The sequence below is a fragment of the Denticeps clupeoides genome, chromosome 1, assembly GCF_900700375.1.
Source record: "Denticeps clupeoides chromosome 1, fDenClu1.1, whole genome shotgun sequence".
Classification (NCBI taxonomy): Eukaryota; Metazoa; Chordata; class Actinopteri; order Clupeiformes; family Denticipitidae; genus Denticeps; species Denticeps clupeoides.
In genome coordinates, this window is record NC_041707.1 from 18,386,846 (window position 1) to 18,406,141 (window position 19,296).

At 41.3% G+C, this 19,296-nt stretch overlaps 1 long non-coding RNA gene across 1 annotated transcript; it reads left to right on the forward strand.

The window, feature by feature from the left end:
* Window positions 1-1,845: 1,845 nt before the first annotated feature.
* On the forward strand, window positions 1,846-13,891 carry LOC114787027 (uncharacterized). Its single transcript, XR_003749285.1, has 2 exons — window positions 1,846-1,893; window positions 13,583-13,891. It is a non-coding gene; the product is annotated as an uncharacterized LOC114787027 (long non-coding RNA).
* Window positions 13,892-19,296: the final 5,405 nt, after the last annotated feature.

The following is a 19,296-nucleotide window of genomic DNA, read 5'->3' on the forward strand; positions in this document are numbered from 1 at the left end:
ACTCAGCAGCGTTACGGGGTTGGGGACCGTGAGCTGCTGGCCATCAAGTGGGCTCTGGAGGAGTGGCGGCACTGGCTCCAGGGCGCTGTTGAGCCATTCCTGATCTGGACCGACCACCAGAACCTGATCCACATCCGCTCAGCCAAACAGCTCAACCCCCGGCAGGCTCGTTGGGCATTGTTTTTTGAATCTTTCGATTTCCAGCTGGCCTACCGTCCCGGATCCAAGAACACTAAGGCAGATGCCCTCTCTCGGCAATTTTCTTCGTCTGTCCCGGATCCGGATCCGGACCCCATCATACCTGCCGAGCGGATCGTCGCGCCTCTTCGTTGGCCTCTGGAGGACTCCATCCGGCGTGCGCTGCCTGGGGAGCCGGCTCCTCCGGAGACGCCACCTGGTCGTCTTTATGTTCCCTCCTGCTGCCGCCAAGAGGCTCTGCTTTGGGCCCACTCCTCTCCGCTCTCGGGGCATCCTGGTCCGGCCCGTACCCTTCGCCTCCTCCAGCGCGCTTTGTGGTGGCCCTCCATGCGGCGAGACGTCCGAGAATTCACCTCCGCTTGTGAGACCTGTGCTCGGTCGAAGTCTTCTCCCTCTCCTCCGGTCGGTGATCTGCGTCCTCTCCCGGTTCCCCGGCGCCCCTGGTCACATGTGGGATTGGACTTTGTCACCGGTCTCCCTCCCGTGGACGGGAAGGACACCATCCTCACCATCGTGGACCGGTTCTCCAAGGCAGTGCACCTGGTGGCTTTGTCCGGACTCCCCTCCGCCAAAACCACTGCGGAGTTGCTTCTGGAGCACGTGGTCCGGCTGCATGGGTTTCCGACAGATGTCGTCTCAGACAGGGGGCCCCAATTCGTCGCCGGATTCTGGAAAGCCTTCTGCCGTCTGATCGGTGCCACCCGCAGTCTCTCTTCTGGATACCATCCCCAGTCCAATGGTCAGGCTGAGCGGGCCAATCAGCAACTCGGCCGCTTCCTGCGCTGCTTTGTGTCCTCGCAGCCCCGTCTCTGGCCTCGGTTCCTGCTCTGGGCCGAGCTCTCCCACAACCTGCACTCTTCCTCTGCTACGGGCTTGTCTCCCTTTGAGGTCTGTTTCGGCTATTCACCGCCCCTCTTTGCTCACCAGGAAGCAGAGGTCGATGTTCCGGCGGCACAGGACCTGGTTCGGCGGTGCCGCTCAGCCTGGATCAAGGCCCGGACTGCCATCACTCGAGCCAACTCTGACTACATCCGTCAGCACCGACGTCGGCACCGTCCGGGACGTTCCTTCCAGCCCGGCGATCAAGTTTGGCTCTCCACTCGTCACCTTCGTCTGCACACCGATTCCAAGAAGCTGACTCCTCGATTCGTCGGTCCCTACCCCGTGACCGCTCAAATCAACCCGGTCGCCTATCGGCTGCGCCTCCCCTCATCTCTCAAGGTCCACCCCGTGTTCCACATCTCCCAGCTCAAGCCATATGTCTCCTCCCCACTCGTTCCCCCCTCAGCCCCTCCGCCTGCTCCTCGGATCATCGATGGTGGTCCCGCCTTCACAGTCCGCCGGATCCTGGACTCTCGTCCTCGTGGCCGGGGCTTCCAGTATCTTGTGGACTGGGAGGGCTACGGCCCCGAGGAACGGTCCTGGGTTCCCTCCCGGTTCATCTTGGACCCGGACCTCATCTCGGCCTTCCATCGCCGCCAGCCTTCTCGTCCGGGACCGTCAGGAGCCGGTCGTCGAGGGGGGGGTCCTGTCAGGTGAGCGAGTCAGGTGACTGCGAGGAAGAGCGAGGATTGGTTAGGACAGGAGATAAACAGGAAGTCCTGGCGCCTGCTCCTCGCTCAGACATCGTGTTTAATTCATGGTCCATGAGCTCTCACCTGTTTCCAGTATCCAGTCCTCTCCATCTCCGGTACCGTGAGTTTCTCCATCTCTTCAGCTCGCGAGCTACTTATATCGGCCGGTTTATCGTAACGCCGTTTCCCCGGTGGGATTCCGCTTTTAGCGCTCGGGCGTTACAACAACAATCGCGTGTGTCTTCCAACCTCCCGCGGTTCTCTCCGCGTTTGGGTCAATCCCGCACGCTACAAGGGCGTACCTCTCTCACGATTGTCTGTGTGGTTACACGCCTGACAGCATTTCATGCAAACAAGGAAGCTAGAATATTAATTCTAGAATAGTTAAAGTTCTACATTTATGGAGATTTTTGTCTTTTTCTGACAGTTTCGATAACAAGGCAATGGCAAAAGGGTAGCTATTGAATTCAGCCCCAGGTTCTGCAGATGGTATTTATTTAACGAAACAACACTCATAATAAATCAGCGACTGTGGACTACTACAGAACCACTCAGTAATCACTCTGTGACGCAGCAGTGAAAATTTGGCAGGTTCCCTCATTTCAGATACAGAGAGGATTTTAGTGCATAATAACCCTGTAAATCATGTGTCATGTCCTGAAATAAGCTAGCATCCTCGGCCTGCACCGTGATGCTCGCCCACCCTGGGTGGATATTCCTGAAGAGGGTGTTGCTCTGGGAGGCACTGAGGACAACTGGTGGAAGTATTTGCAGATGTTGGGGAAGTTTCTCTGCTGTCCCGGAGAAGCCACCTTAAGAGTCATCTACATAGAGACCTTAGATCTGTGTGTAAAAAAATGTATAAATGTATATCATTTAATAGATTTAATGGACATAGCACAGTAGCTATGTGGACTTAGATTTAACAGGTTGTACACAATTGAAAGCAAGACAAATCTGAAATGTGCCTAAATAATCTACACTTAAATTATACAAAAACTTGAAATAGATTTATGGACATGTTTTTAAACTTTTTAAATGTTAGGAAAATGTACATGCTTTATGATAGATACAGCTATAGAAAATAATTACAATACGTTAAAAAACATTTCATGCTGGTGGATTGTAACCAGTTTGTTTAGTACAGGTTCAAAAAGTTGCTTACTGGTGCTGTTTGCAAGCCAATAATCATAAGCTCTGGCAAGAAAAAGTTTGGCAAAGTGAAGGAGGCTCCATCATCATGTGGTGTGCATTTCCCTTCAATGGAAGTATGGTGCTCAATGTTGTGCAGGAGAGTTAAATGGCAGATGGCTATGTAGCGATGTTGTAGCGAGCATCCCTCTTGATCGAGTGTGAAATACGAATACTTGTCATTTCCCCCCAAAGCCCTAAAATGAAATTATACAGCTATAGTCAGTAAATGCTCTATTGTCATATGGTCTATATTTTCATAAATACACTATTCAACTGCTGTTCTCTACTCTTCTCTGTTTACCTCTTAGCTGCTGGAAGCTTTGGCCTGTGTGCCTGTATAAGATGATATGTGCAGCATGCCATGTTATGATGGTTATTGAATTTAACAAGCATGACTGTTTCACTATCTGTTCGGTCAGTGAGGATTTCATTCATCCTAAAAAAATGAATTACATTCACTATCCAATCAGGATAAAAGTACAGTAGACTGGTTTTGATGGGAGCTGGGAGATTTTAATTTGGATGCTAGATAAGGGAGAAGACGAAAAGGAAAACTATATGTCTGATAAGATGCATGGCATATTAAAAGTGTGATTCAAAAATACACCGCCTACAGGATTTTACTTTTAAAATAAACTGGGGGTGGTTTAAATTCACAAAGGTGTGTGTTGATTAAATCAGTTATTAAAAGCTTAGAAGTTCAGATAGCGCTCACACTTTTATCTTTGTGGGCTGGGAAAGGATTAAACATGAATTATTAATCTTCTGTTAATTACTGCAGTAGGAGTAGGACACGTGCATTAAAATACAGCAACAACACACTTACCCAAGGATTCTCATAAAGCAGTCTACACACAAGCTGTAACAAAAAAGGGTGTCGGCAGAAGACACACACACAAACTCTGTTCTTCAATCAACTCACAAAACAGTAAATTTGACTTATTTCTTTATGTAGTTTTTGAAGACCAGAACCCATGTGTGAAATTATTCTGAAGCATAAAATGGAATATGTGTAATTTAACATCATATAGAATGAATGACAACTTGTGAAAAACTGCAGCACAGCACATGGTGATGCAACAAAATGTGTCCTCTGCTTTTAACCATCACCTTTGGTGAGCAGTGGGCAGCCGTGACAGGCGGAGCAGTGTGTGGGGACGGTACTTTGCTCAGTGGCACTTCAGTGGCACCTTAGCGGTTCAGGATTTGAACCGGCAACCTTCCAATTATGGGGTCACTTCCTTCCCCGCTGAGCCAGGTTTCATGCATCAAACTGTGGAATCATAACCACTTGCACCACACGGCTACTTGCTGCACACTGCTGATTGTGTATGTGCTGAGACTTTTTCACTACCGAAAGTGTCCATGATGAACACATGTGTCAGAACTGGTCCTGCCAAAATCACATGATTTTCCTTTGACTTGGAATTTGCAATAATCAATTGTCATTTTGCTAATCAATTCTCTGTATCCTATAAACTGTTCTTAAGCACTCCAAAAATACTAATTATCAGTTGGCCAATAAAGACATTCACTCACAGTAAAAGCACATTTTCAGACTGTGTTGAATGTTGAACATAGGATCTGACTAAATACTAAATACTTCTACATTTTAAATGACCTTTAAACTCATGTGTTCAATTGTCTTAAGCAACCTGTAAAATTATGAGATGATAGCTAGGTTCACATGTATAAACCACAGACCCAAAAGACACTGCACACTGTCCTTAGCAAACATACATACTATACACACACAGACACACAGTACAGTTCCACAGTGTGTGTGTGTGTGTGTGTGTGTGTGTGTATGTGTTTGCCTACATATTCTCACAAGGTTCTTCTGTCATAATCCTAAACTGTTCAAATAAAAGCAGTCTGTCACTCTGCCAAATTTAGAACAGGCACCATGCCAGTCACAGTGACGTCTCACACTGCTTACACACACGCAGGATAGCACAAGTACACATATAGAACTCTGTGTTTGCAACATGTGATGGTGATTTGCAATCATATTTATTTGTGAGGATACACTGTGTGTATCCTTACCGGCTGTGTTTATGTTTATGACTAAAAACCTGGATTGTGTTTATGACGTGTGTATGAGTGTTCCTGTGAACTGTGTATGCGTAAACACGAATTCACATGGGTCTGTTTAAGGGCGATTCTGCATGCGTGGATTGCAGAGGTTGAACCAGGCTGGGTGTTGCCATACTGAGAGAGTTGGGACAGCACGGCTCAAATCTTTGTCCAAAACTTTGCCATGTTAGTAAGGAGTCACTGAATTGAACTGACCTGAATTTAATACAGCTCAATTTGGGTTTGGGTTAAGAATGGGTAAAGGCAAATGTTAAAAACAACTTTGTGAAAATGTGTGAAAAAAGTGTGAACGTTCTGGATATCCTCATTCTTCAGATCCAGGAAAAAGCCAAGTACTGCAAGATGAAGGTTTTGCCCATCTTATAGCCAAAACATCTATGAAAAGCTGCAGATGTGCTCACAGACTTTTTAAGCTTTTATAAAACTTTCAATTTCACAACATGCAAACAACATGGATTCACCTGTGACAGCCAGTGCTCTTCTCTTGCCCTTCCATTTACGATACATTTGCTACATCAGTTCTCAAAATTATTTTACTTGTAAAAAGTTTTGTTGCAGGGTGAGAGGGAGATAGCTACCTATTCTGTATTTACAGATTTAAAAAAAAAAAAATGCAGTTCAAAATAGTATTCAAGCTCAATATAGATGATCTAAAATGTTCTAATGATCGAATGCTTAATTCCACACAGCCTGGCAGGTCCCTTTTTCATTAATTTGCTTTATGTAGCTGTGATTTTTAATTCGACTAATTTTGTCACAAGGGAAACAGAGCTGTCTGTGGTGCTGATGATCCCTGGAGTTTACAGGGTTAATGTCTCAGACACAAAATAGGAGTCATATCTAGAAAGCATTTGGTTACCCAGCCCCTGAAGATTTTTCTTGATGCCACTGCCATGCAGGGTTGCGTCAGGAAGGGCATTCTGACTTTTGCCAAGTCAATTGTGCAGAGAACCAGACAAGTTGATCCGTTGTAGCGACCCCTGATGGGAGAAGCCGATGGAAGAAGAAAAAGAGGATCCAGAAGGCAACTGGTCTGTTTATATGTATTACTTTTTATGGAGACCTTACAGATGCAACAAGGGCACAAATTAACATTCATTAAGATCAATCACAGCAGCTTTAGGTCACACTTATCAAGGACGTCCTGAGGCCATATGCATTCCCCTGTGATGGCAGCACTTTGTGGAGTTTCCTGTCTCTTTGTGATATTTGCACATTTAATGATCCCTCATTCCATTTGCATGAGCATATGCAATTTGTCTCTAGAACCAAGTTCTAGCACTCTCTTAATTAGTGCAAGCACTTTGGTGCATGTCTGTGTGTGTGTGTATGTGTCTGACACACAAAATCATTGAGTTTATCCCAGTAAGGGGTAAATGTACTTGTTTTTTAAGTTTTGGCACCATCTCTTTTTTTCCTTCCATATTATGAGATTATTTTTAAGTGCAGTTTTTGATGCAATTCGAATGCTGGAATTGAAGTACAGTACAAATTTGGTTTCAGCATGTTATACTGCTACTACTACTTCCACTAATAATTATGAACAACAACAATAAATACTATTTATAATTATAATAATAATAATAACAGCAACAATAATAATACTTTATTGAATGCTTCCAAGAGCTAACTGACTAAAGTAACAACATATAGTTAATGTCACTTCTTTTTTCCATTAAATCTTAGTTATAATAATTAATATTTAAAATAAATGTAAAATAAATTTAAAGTGTTGTTTATTCAAATGACAATCTTTTATCTTAAGACATATACTATTATTTGATATATTAATTTTGTATATTTTATTTATTTTAAGACTCATATTCAGACTCACATTACCTGTACTGCAGCAAGCCACTATAGGGCAACTGTAAAACAGCGAATTGTATGGAAAAGGAAAGGTAAAATAGACCAAAAGTTCATGTTTGCTGACCACTCATTTACCACAGAAGTTCGACAAGATTGGAGTGATAGAATGTAATTTCCAGCTCTTCCCAGCATTCCCCGACTCCAGTCCGGAACACTTCAGCAACGGTTAACAGACAGGAGTGAGAATGAGCAGCCAGTCTCAGTTTAGTCAGTTGGTAATCTTTGGTAGAATGACACAATATATTGTAACTTCATTACATGTTTTCATTATTTAAATCACATTATTTTTTTTCTTGTAACGTGAAGTGTGCAGCACATTAACGGCAAATTACTGACAGACTGAAGTCTTGTTTCATTTTATTGAAAAATAAAAAATTAAAAAATGTGGGTGTGAGTGCAGAATTTTGCCGTCTGCTAATTCATACACCAAAAAAAAAAAAACATATATTAGAAATTCACCTAATTATTTAGTGGTTACAGAAAAAGATTACTGGTCATTTTTAATAATATTTAAGGCCTTAATTTTTCAAAAATCCAATTCAAGGATCCACAGAAACCCTGTGCAGAACAGTCACTCAATCCTTCTAACCAGCTGGAAAGATAAATATTACACAGTGGAGAGCAGGGCTCTGAGCTGCCCCCTCTTACTTCTGCCTTCAGACTAGAGAGGATCCCTCTCATCAACAAAGGGGTATACATAGTGAAAAAGCAAAATAGCATAAATCTGAATTTTGTAGCTCACATTTTGTCAGCACGAAATGAAAATGGAAATTTCTATCCACATTTATTTTTGCCTTTTTTTCACCTTTGCTGCTGAAATGTTCAGAAATATGCTGCATGACGTACACAGAATAAGCATGAGTTGAATTGAAAATGTGTAGAGTCTCAGCTAAAGAAATTGTCTTTGCACATGTGTGTTAAAATCACACATACTCTCTTCCCCAGTTCACAATATGCATTCGTTTTTAATAATGCTTTGAAGATTTTAGTTCAATTGTTTCTATTTGTATATATATATATTTTTTATGATGGTGATGGAGGGTAAGATAAAGCAGGAATAACTTGTTCCCATCCAGACACTAATTAGAGGAGACAAATAACAACAAGTCTGGGCCTCTTTTCTTGCACCGCCACTGGATTTGTGGCCATGTTTAAAACACAACTCATTCAAGCTCCACTCGTCCTTCATCCCCTCCACCTCTCTCTCTGTTCCTATTCTGAGCATCATCGCTTAATCCAGTCCCCTCTCTCTCAGACTCTCACCCATCCCCCAGCTTCTCTGACGTCCTCCTCCTGACGTACCTCCTCGCGCGCTCCCTGACAGCAGCAGTGTTGGTATTCAGGTGCCGGCGTTTCCGGTCCAGCATCTTCAGTGAGGATGAGTCACAGTGACCTCTGTCCTCCACAGCGAGTCCCACTTCAGATGGAGAGGCAGGGAGAGTTGTCAAAGGAGCGCACTAATTTCACATGCTTATTTCAGAACTTGAATATATCAGTAATGTTTCATAATTTAGAAATAATAACTAAGCATTGCCTGAAAAAATAATAGTTATCCTTATTCACTGTTAATAGAATTATGAGTATGAATGAAAACAATTATATACATAGGTGAAGGTCTTTTACCTTAAACAGGTGAGCTAAAAAGCATTTGGTAGCCACTGATTGTGCAAGTTGTCACACTTTAAAAGATGAGAGAAGGAACATTGTATGCTTTTCAAGGGATTTATGTGTATATAGTGCAGAAAAGAAGTATTAAATAGTCACCTGTATTAATGGTGCCTTCTAACAGTCAGACTCCATCTTCCACCATGGCCAATACCAGAGTCTGTCTAAGGATACTAGGGACAAGATTGTACACCTGCACAATCTAAAACAGAATTTTTTCTTATAAATGCCACTTGCCGTTTTTGGTGGGGGAAGAATGCTGAGTTGCATCCCAAAAACACCACACCCACCGTGAAGCATGAGGGTGGAAACATTATGCTTTGGGCCTGTTTTTCTGCAAAGGGGACAGGACGACTGATCCATGTAAAGGAAAGGATAAATGTTACATGTATCGTGAGATTTTTGGCAAAAACCTCCTTCCATGAGTGAGAGCATTGAAGATGAAACTTGGCTGGATCTTCCAGCATGATAATGATCACATTACTGAGGCAACAAAGGAGTGGCTATGTAAAAGCATTAGAAGGTTCTGGAGTGGCCCAGCTAGTCTCCAGACCTGAATCCAAAAGAAAATGTGTGCCGAGTAATAGGCCCCAAAACAACAGCCCTTGAGAAGAGCAGTACTGGAGCAGTGGTGGCCTAGTACACAAGGACCTGTAATCAGAAAATTTCTGGTTTGAATCCCAAATCGCCAAGGTGCCACTGATAATGCAGTTTCTGAAAATGTCCATATATATCATGCACACTATTATTTTCCTTACATCTCTCTCTCTCTCTCTCTCTCTCTCTCTCACACACACACACACACACACACAGACACATCTTTAAATACTTTATATACATATGTCATTACATCGTATACTGATCACCAGTCTGGAACGTATAGATAATTCATTGAAACAAACAAACAAACAAATAAATACATAAATACATTTGTTCTCCAAACGCACACACAGGGACGTCCACAGTCCTCTATGTGTGTCTTCAAGCTTCGTTCTGAGAGCAGCAGCAGCAGAAGGAAATCCTATGCATATATGTATGCAATAATTACATTCCATATCTCCCCCCGAATTCCATTTCTATCATTGGTAATGCCAAACTGCCAGAGTAATGAGTGTATTATCCAGCTGTGACAGGAAAGACAGCCCTCCCCCCTTCACACAAAAACACTTGCTCTCTCTCAACAACACACACCTGCATGTGAGCAACTGAACAAAATGAATACATACAGGTAAAATGTGGAAATTTCTCCACATGTGTGTATGTGCATGGCAGCATGCTTCTGAGGTGCAAAAACAGACCCCCTTTGTGGAATATGGAAGGGTGTGACCGTTTAGTCCATGCAAGTTTGTTCCAGAGTTTTTGGGTCAGATTTGATCAGAGCAGGCAGCTTTGCCAACATTTTTAAGCATAGTACATGGCTGATTTCCCACATTACTATGCTTTAAAAAAATCTGACATTTTAGTGTAAAACGTTGGAAACAGACTTGGTTTTAGCTAAACAATGTTGCCAATTCTCAGAAAGAAAGAAAAAAGATGGAAAACATATTAATGACATCAATAACAATCTTTGTCAGAAAAGGGATATATTGTACACAACAACGAAACCAAAACCTGGCACAATGGCCAAACACGGAAACATAAGATAAACTAAAACAGACCCTAAGGTGTGTGTCTTGAAGACAAAAACTGAAAAATTAACACAAGGTAAAGAGTAACCAGAATACATATTAATGTAGAATTATTTAAGTCCTGAGTCCTGATTGCTCTTAGCTTGGATTGATCGGGACTCCTTAATCATGTGCATGAGCTCTGGTTACGTGAGTCCCTTGGCCCCTGGGCATCACAATTTGTCAGATTATTTTATTTTGGACATGCTTTATAAAAAAAAAAAATCTCTAATGCATTTTGGGAGCGGACGTGCACATAGCACAAAAAGATGGGCCTGAGAGTAGTGCCATGCACGTACAAGATGCCAAAATTGACTATTACTTTCCCTAATAGGACAACAGAACTCATAGTCTGTAATCAGGCTTGAAAAAGACGGATTTTTAAACACTGACTTTACCAAAAACAAATAATCATCATAATCAGCAGATGCAGTGCAGTCAATATGAAACCATCGTTAAAAAAATGCTGATATCAGACACTTCAATAATTTCACTGCCGTTTTAAAGTGTTTAAAGTGTTTTAATTTCTCATGGAAAGAACAACCATCTTTGACTTATAGTGCAGCAATAACAATAATGCAACTTATAGTTCGGTGGCTTCTTATGGTAAACATCCTTTTTCCCTCCCCATTCTGCCTTTTTAGGTTCGTGCAATGCATGAGGGCAAAAACAGGCCCATCTATGTTTGAAATGCAGTCACACTGACAATAAATCAGCCAGGTTAAAATAGGTAGTAAAGCATTTAGATGTACACAGGGTCTACAAACAAACCAGTGAAAATTATACAAGAAATCATTATTTAATTAAACGGTCAAAAAATAAACACTAGTTAAATGCAATTATGTACATTTATTTGCACATGTATTCAGATTTTGAAGAGTGTTTTTTTTTTCTGTTTTCTGTAGTCTGTCCCTCTCAAACACCGCAGCATGAATGCGATTAAGCAACCGTCAGGGTCAGCCTCAAAAAAAAGTGAAAGCAGTGAGAAAGAGAGAGTATTATTCTGAGTGATGGAGTGGGGAGGTAAGTCGGAGAGGCACACACTAACTGCAGTCCAAACAAACAGGCAGTAAGTGGCAGGGTGGTGGGCCGAGCGCAGGCCAGCAAGAGAGCGCCAATGCCAACGGCAGCCGCCACGATGAATGGGGGCATTTCAGCCTCCCGGCGTCACCCATTAAAATCAATTAATGGACATATGAGGAGGAAGAGCCTGGCTTGGTTGGGCCATGGGGGTCTGGGTGACATGTTTCTGGATCACTTGCACCATATGGAATCCCCCCAATCACGACTCATAAGTCACTTTTACGAGGCCTACTTTAGCTAATGATGCAGTACTGCTGGAGCGACCTGAGCTTTTCAAAGCCTCCCTACCCCCCTCCATGCAATACAACCAGCCCTCTCAGTCTCTAAAGCCATAGAATGCATGACATGGGGGTGATCTACGTCTCATTGTGAGAGGAAACTGAGTTATTTCTTTAGCATGAGAACTATTATGTCTCAGCGCAAAGTGTGTTGGAAAAGATGACCTTGCTGCCTGTTCTCAGCTTCTTCCATATAAAACTAGCTTTAGTACCACAGGTACTGAACACTGGGATATGGTCCAGCATGGGTGCTCATTTCAGGTTGTAACATTTCAGTTTTTAGTGCACATAACTGGTGATCTGGTGCTTCATCTTTATGCACCATTACACTTGATGAGGTTATTAATAAATTCCCTGCCTGTGATGCTTAACTTCATGTTGCTTCAAAATAATGCCTTTATGTATTTATTTTTTTCCCCAGTTCATTAACACTGCATAATCTTAAACAAAATGCACTTAAAGCTACTCTTGTGGGCTATGCACAAACTGGATTTATATGTGCTGAGACACCCAAGTATCATGTCACACCAGCCCCAAGGTTAAGCAGCTTAAACACCAGGCACTTTATATTTGAGCTAAAAACCGATTTGATCATCAGACCCTGAGCATCCCAGAGAGAACACACAGCTCATGGACGGAAAAATGTCAAATAATGCCAACACCGTTCTCTCTGCTTTAACCCTCATCTCACTTTTCTTATAGTCTTTTACCTGCCCTCCATCTCAGGAGTCCAAGCACCCATGTGGCTGTCCTCGTGGAAGCAAATATGTTTCTCTTGCTTCCATTTACTTTTCCATTACTGCCTTCTCTTTTTAGGGCTATCACACACACACACACACACACACACACACACAAACAAGCAAATAGCACTTCTATGGCTCTTATTCTAATCAGCGCACTGACACAGCTGATCCTGCCGCAGTGTGTCTACTGGGGCACTGAACTCTCCTCTCCATTTATCCACAGATCCCAGCGGGATGGAGGAGGCCGGATCAACCGTTTGAGTGTCACTGAGTGCTTTCTTGTTTTGTTTCCTTCTATTTTGTGATGTTGAGAGAATCATTCCGGTTCTGGGAAATTGGACCCTTTTGTCTTCAGTGTGATGCTTTTATCTGTATTTGGCTCTGATACACCAATCTATTAAAATAAGACTAAATCAGTGATGTTACTATAGTATCACATTTGGTAAATTTTTGTAGTGTACTGTTTAGAGGTCAGTGCTAATTCCAAAATATCTAATTAAGGATGTAAACACAAAGGCTACCTACTTCCAAAGGTAACAGGTTGTTAGGCTAGAGACTACAATTGACCCTACTGCTGTACATTCAGAAAGATCCTGCACAATCCTGTTACTTGGGCCAATGAGAAGATCTTTTAGGAAAAGTGAACACGTACAGAGATATGATATAGGATTGGTAAGGACACTTTAACATGTCACATAAACTGACATGAACAACCTTTTTTTAACCTTAGCTTCCCCATAATCAGTTTTAATGAAAATTAACCTGTGGAGAGTATATTCTGATATGCCTTACAATATAGTATATATTATAATATAGCATAACAAAGCACATAACACTACAGCATAATGTAGTATAAATAGTGTATTTGCAGAAAGTGTGTTCAGATGGTTCTTAAAAGCTCAGCTATCTCTCTGCCCATCTGTTAATGTGGAAATGTCTGCAGAAATCCACTGGCTTTGTGTGACACACTTGCACACTCACAGCAGAGGCAGCCTTCTCCTCCATCAGTAGTGATGGAAAGTGAGAAAAAAAGTGACAGAAAGTGGAAGGGGGTAGAAAAGTGGAAAAGAAAAAGCTTCCACGTGCCAGGAGCTGTTCTGGAGTGTCCCGTAACGTGACACTGCGTTCACAAGGTTCGGCAGCCAAACCTTCCCTGAGTCGAGTCTCCACTGCCACTATCGACATTGTTTTATTCTGTTCTCTTCTCTTTCCAGCTTTCCTGGAGCGCTCTGTATGGCCAGCTGTTTGATCTGGGCCCAGGAACCGGCCACAGTGCTGAGACGGGCCAAGCCATGATGGGAGAATGTCTTGTGGAATGGTCTTCAGTTTTCTCTTTCTTTGAACTGCTTTCAGTATTTCTGTAGTTTTTCTGTGCAGAAGTGGATTTATGCTTGCATGTGGGCTCGTTCAGTTTTTTGCAGTTCTTTCTTTTTCCCCATTTACAATGGCTTATGAATATTATCATCAAATTATTTACCGCATTATGAAAAACAAAAAAAAAATAAAGTTGATATATAAATGAGTGTTATGGTTTTGCTAGGGTTGAATGGGTTGTTTCATCACCCAAATGGAGGAACTGCAAAACAAGCAGGTCAGTGCAGGCCAAAAGCTGCCCTCATCTTAAACTGCCCATATAAATATCACTGAATGGAAGATTGCCACTCCGCCTCGGGTAACCTTGCTTTCTGAAATAAAGTGGAAGGCAGTGCAGCATTGTGTGTCAAAACTGGATGACTCTTTCTCTCTCTCTGTATATACATCTCAGACACTCTTCTTGGATCAGATCTTCCTTCATAACTCAACAGTGATTGATGGTCTCCCCTGTCAGAAACAGACATGATGTTGGGTTGTTTTTGGAACATTTCAAGGCTCTGATGAATATGAGAGCATATTAAGAAGAAAAGAGAGAAGCTTCGAAGTTGAACATGAGCAGTTGAAAGGCGGTAACACTGTCTGGGATAGCGCCTCTTTGTGGCTTCTCGGATCACTGCATGACATGTGCAGGACTGGACAGCTCCTTTGTTAATAGGTCATTTTTCATCGTAATGCAAAAATATGGTTTATTCCTGGTAATATAAGCTGTAGGTCTTTCTGTGTCAGATCAGACCCAAAACTGCCTCAAACAATTTTCAACAGTTTCAATTTTAACTTTACTTCCTCAGACGTCTGAAGAAACCTCAGTCTTCACAAACTTATACAGGTGTGTTGTGGAATCCACCATACCAGGGAACATCACATCCTGGTACGGTGCCTGCACTGCAGAGAGTGGTGAAGACTGCATAGAGGATCATCGGCACACCCAGTACTCGAGTTGAAGGGTAATGAAGGGGGATGCCATCCCCCCTGAAATAAAAACATTCAAAATCATCCCCTTCTAAAATGAACATCCCGACATTCCATTGCATAGGTCTATTGAGTAAAATACTGTGAGCGATGTATAATGTACGTGGCATTCTTAATAAGAAAAAGACCAAGACCACATGAATTTACCTGTGTAGCAAAGCCCATTAAGTTTTTATAATAATAATAATAATAATAATAATGGTATGTAACTTTCATATGAGGCCACTCACTCTCCTCCCCTCCACTACAGCAAGCCAACAAGGCCACTAATTGGCCATCCACACTACGCATGTTGTTTTAGGATAGTAGAATATATTAATTATGTATTTGCTTAAACAAAAATAAAATTGGTACACAGTTGGTCTCCAACCATGTGCACTGTTATCATCACAAAGTATGTATGATAAACAGTAAAATTCACCATCCCCTACATTCTGCAAAAAAGGACAATAATGGGGCAGTGGTGGCCTAGCGGTTAAGGAAGCAGCCCCGTAATCAGAAGGTTGCCGGTTCGAATCCCGATCTGTCAAGGTGCCACTGGGGTGCCACTGAACAAGGTACCGTCCCCACACACTGCTCCCCGGGCGCCTGTCATGGCTGCCCACTGCTCACTCAGGGTGATGGGTTAAATGCAGAGGACAAATTTCACTGTGTGCACCGTGTGCTGTGCTGCTGTGTATCACATGTGACAATCACTTCACTTTATAATAACATCACACTATGGCACATGACCTTTACTTACTTATTTCAATGTTTATTTATATTTATACTTTCGTGAAAATTATTTCCATCACAGAGTGTCTGAGGAGCCACAATGAGTAACAGTTAAATGAATGTAGTCAGGCTTTATTTACATGCGGGCATAGGAAGACTTGCTATAAGAATCCCCAAAGGCCTGAACACAGTGACGTGTATATATATTCAGTAAAGCACTGATGTTTATCTTTGTGTCCGTGGTACTAGCTCAGAACACAATCTCACACATTCCTTCAGAGATAAGACTGTCAGACCCAAAGATTTATTAATCTTTTTTCCATGGATCTGGACATCAAAACACTTTTCTTTCAAATTTCCCTCACACTTCCCCCCTTTTGATCATGCAATGATCATAAAAATATTTTTTAAAAATCTAAATGAGGTAAATGTAAATTGATGAGAAAATAATAAAACAAAGAACATAAAAAAAACTGTATTGTTCTCATATGAGAAGTCAAAGTAGAATACATCATTATGTACAATAGCTTTATCATTGTCATCAGGACTGATCCACTAGGGTGGATCAGAAAGTGTGCAGTTAATCATTAGTCCTATACCAGAAGTAGCCTGCATAGTCTATTGCTTTATGTCCCTTATAGGACAAACCAATTACTGGAACTGAGATGGTGGCAAAAGAGTTAATGGTAAAAATAAACTTTTATGAGGAACAGGTGTGCATGATTAATACCACATTTGGAAATGTTAGGAAATCTCTTCCTTGACTAAGGGAAAACAAAAAGAGATATCGGGCTTAAGAAGAGAGCAGAGTTGGTGGGGGCAGGTGTGAGGCTAAGTGTTAGCTTATCATATATGCAAAAAGGTACATAGGTGTAAGGAACATAGTGTGATGTTATAGTCCTTTATTGCAGAATGTAGTCGAGTATATATACACACACACACACACACATATTGATATCCTCAAACTACTGCAAGTTTCACAGGCTGTGTTTTTAGTGTTTTTGCACTAGTACGTCTTGTGTGTCCTGTTAGAAGTCATAGAGATGGTATTCAAGTAAGAATGTCCTTGTGCTTGGTACTTGATATATGAGCTGATAAAGGGATTCATACATTTCTAGTTTATTTGTTCTTCGGAACATACCCACATTGAACTCAATAGCATGTCTATACCTTTGCCCACTAGGCTAATACCACCTTATGCTTCTGAACTTATACAATCACGAGAAGGCACTTACTATCATAGACTTGCATCATAATTAAATTCTAAACCAGTGGTAAATCTTCAGCTGGACTGACATGTTTTACAGCATAAACTTTAAAATTTAATAGTATACTTTAAAACATTCAAAGGATCTTTACGCTGATATAATCTATTAGTTCAGCTATAACTTTCTCAGCTATAACCTCACACATTAAAGAGAAATAAAGCCAAACTGATTACAGAACCACACACTTTGCTCTTTAAACTCAATTGGATAACAGATTCATTAACTTATACAGCCATCAGCTTGGTTTATCCATTCTCACATTTATAAACTCTCTCTCTCACACACACACACACACACACACACACACATTTTCATTCTCTCACACGTTTGAGGTAAGGTGTCATCACCTGAAAAACGTGCCCCAATTGACAACAGCCTTAATCTCTCTGTAAAGGTCAGTTTAGCATAATTTCTTCATATAGAACAGACAGGGCCGGGACACCATTAATCAGTCTTCTTTAATGCAGCCTGCTAGCAGTGTGGATAAAACAGATCTGAATAGGCGTGTCCTGTACTATGTGTAGCTCCCGCACCAAAAACCACATTTGTTATGTGGTGATAGTGTTTAAATTCTTCAGTGCTTGAGTTTTGTACCTCCAAACATTCCAACCAGTAGAATCCTCTGATGAAATTGTCAATATTGATTGATAATGACTGGTAATAATATAAAACAATAATTAATGGTAAAATTAATGGTAAAAAAAACACCATATTGTCTCTAAAAGTTATTGTCTTTGAAGTTACTTTTCTAATCTAAAATGTTTTATTATATTCAGAATGTAACTGCATCAGAAACCAAATTTACCTTAAACCAGAACTGCCACTAAATGTACCACTAAACTGTGATGGGAGTGAAGACTGAGCAAACTGTACCCTTACACACCTTTAAAAAAAATAATAATAATCTGGATTGTGGTAGCAGGCCAGTTCCATTGTGAGCAGTAATCTTACAGTATTTTTAAATTCAGTCTAGCTTTTATCTGACCAGATATTAATCATAAACTTAGTGTGTCAAACTAAGTTCATGTTCACTAAATTTGTTGTGGTGGGTCTTTTAAATGTTGGTGTCATTGTGTTCAGTTTTTTTAATATACATCATTTATGATGGTAGAGACCATAAATTGACCTTTAAGCACTGGGCTGTTTCTATCTAATATTGGTAAATGTGTGTAATAGAAAAAATCCTAAATATAGGCCATGGCAGGGTCAATACACACACATCACAAATCCAGCTAACATATAAAAGCTTTAACTTTTTGTATGCAAGTTCTTTGTTGTTTTCTTTGAAGGTCAAACATTTCATCATGACACCTTCGTCATGTTAATCTGACCAACTGGCCGAGCACACCACAACCAGGCTGAGTGGTAGCATGTGCATAATATTGGCAATACCTGCCTTTGTGTTTGAGGGGTAAGACACCCAAAATAAGTTGGTTATTTCTGTATCCCCCTGTCAGGCTCTTCAGCTGACTGCTGTACCTGGGAGATGGGGCCTTGGCACACTTTGAACAACAGAGTTTCCAGGTCCTGGCTGGATGATCCCCATGTTGACTCGAGGAGGAATGCAATGTTTTTTTGTGTTTGCTTCTGCTTCTTGTGAACCATCGCCGTGGCAACAGGATCTTTCCCAGCAGCAAGATCCTGTTGCTGTATGCATTCCACTGACTGACTCTGAAAATAATAACAATAATAAATAAATAAATAAATAAATATTGGCATCCGCACACAGGACCAAACAAAGAAAGTAGGGTCTGGCTGGTCTTGCCACACAAAGAGGTCTTTGTGCGTGTGTGTGTGTGTGTCATGTTCTCATGGTCAAGTGCCAAGAGAGTATTTTCCCAAACCATTCTCTGCAGTTACACTTCCAAGCTCTTTGTGCTGTAATAATGTGTCCTTCATTGCCGAGAGGAGATGGGGCCAGAAACAAAAATCTAAATAAAAAAAATGTTTCATAAAATAATTCCATATATACAATCTTTTTTTATTCCTACAATATTAGTTGTTTTTAATCTATTGGTAAACTGCCTAATCCTAAATCTATCCCTGAGAATGAAGTATACATTAGTATGACACTGACCAATTACATAATAACACTCTTGTAGGGACCACAACGGTATTTGTTGCACCCAGATAATCTTTTATTGGGAACTTTAAAGACTATTCATATTGGGCAATAGTATAAACACTATCGTACAGAATCCAAAAACTAAATCCTTCCCCTTTCTCTCCAGTGACCACATCCAACACCATCTCCTTGCCGAAGGGCATCTGGTTGGAAAAGACTGTCTTTTCAAAATGTCTTTGGTAGCATTTTGAGTGGCCTCAGTCTTGAAAAATGTCTACAGGCAAGCTTTTACTTTGCTCAATATGCTAACTTAACTCAAAGCAACCATTACTCATCACAATCTGTGATAATCTTTTTGTCATTGCTGGAAGCTGCACACAGTGACAAGAAAATGTATCCAAATAAAAACGGATCCAAATATTACATGATTATTGCATATGCTACCAGGTATCATGGTATTTCTGGGTATCTGTTTGGAATGCTCGCCTTAGTTATTTTTTTAATTTGCAAGTGCATGGAGGGTCCTAGAAGGTTAAGA